This window comes from Rattus norvegicus, chromosome 7 (assembly GCF_021556685.1).
Source record: "Rattus norvegicus strain SHRSP/BbbUtx chromosome 7, alternate assembly SHRSP_T2T, whole genome shotgun sequence".
In the NCBI taxonomy this organism is placed as follows: Eukaryota; Metazoa; Chordata; class Mammalia; order Rodentia; family Muridae; genus Rattus; species Rattus norvegicus.
In genome coordinates this window covers 101,708,320-101,709,454 of record NC_141540.1, presented here as the reverse complement: position 1 = coordinate 101,709,454, position 1,135 = coordinate 101,708,320, and the positions used below count along the sequence as shown (strand labels likewise).

At 48.0% G+C, this 1,135-nt stretch overlaps 1 non-coding gene across 1 annotated transcript; it reads right to left on the bottom strand.

The window, feature by feature from the left end:
* Window positions 1-364: 364 nt before the first annotated feature.
* LOC120094056 (U6 spliceosomal RNA) lies at window positions 365-470 on the bottom strand. Its single transcript, XR_015626256.1, has one exon. It is a non-coding gene; the product is annotated as a U6 spliceosomal RNA (small nuclear RNA).
* Between the last annotated feature and the right edge of the window lie 665 nt (window positions 471-1,135).

The window sequence follows — 1,135 nt, the reverse complement described above, 5'->3', positions numbered from 1 at the left end:
GTTGGCATTTTTGTTCAAACATGAGGTCTTAAGCCCCTTCAAGCTCTTTCGGTCCTTTCTCTGATTCCTTCAACTGGGGTCTTGTTCTCAGTTCAGTGGTTTGCCTCTGGCATTCGCCTCTGTATTTGCTGTATTCTGGCTGTGTCTCTCAGGAGAGATCTACATCAGGTTCCTGTCAGTCTGCACTTCTTTGCTTCATCCATCTTATCTAGTTTGGTGTCTGTATATGTATGGGCCACATGTGGGGCAGGCTCTGAATGGGTGTTCCTTCTGCCTCTGTTTTAATCTTTGCCTCCCTATTGCCTCCCAAGGGTATTCTTGTTCCCCTTTAAAAGAAGGAGTGAAGCATTCGCATTTTGGTCATAAAAATATGGAACGCTCACGAATTTGCATGCCATCCTTGTGCAGGGGCCATGCTAATCTTCTCTGTATCATTCCAATTTTAGAATATGTGCTGCCAAAGGGAGCACTGAATTTACATTTCAAATGTTATCCCCTTTCTCTCTTCCTCCCTCTTCCATGCCTCCTCTCCCTGCTTCTCTGAGGATGCCTTCCTCTCCCACCCACCCAACCTCAACACCCTGGCATTTCCCTACACTGGGGAAATGAGCCTTCACAGGACCAAGGGCTTTTGCTCCCACTGATGTCTGGCAATGCCATCCTCTGCTACATCTGCAGCTGGATTCATCTGTCCCCCCCCCATGAATACTCTTTGGTTGATGGTTTAGTCCCTGGGAGCTCTGGGGGGGTCTGGTTGGTTGATATTGTTGTTCTTCCTTCAGCAAATCCCGTCAGCTCCTTCAGTCCTTCCCCTAACTCCTCCATTGAGGTCCCCATGCTTAGCCTGATGGTTATCTGCAATCATACTCATCTGTATCAGTAAGCCTCTGGCACAGCCTCTCAGGAGACATCCATATCAAGCTTCTGGCAGCAAGCACTTTTTGGCATCAGCAATAGTGACTGGGTTGGTGGCTGAATATGGGATGGATCCCCAGGTGGGACAGTCTCTGGATGGCCTTTCCTTCAGTATCTGCTCCACTCTCTGTCCCTGAATTTCCTCCCATGAATATTTTGTTCCCCCTTCTGAAAAAGACTGAAGCATCCACCACATTTTACTCTTCCTTCCTTTTGAGCT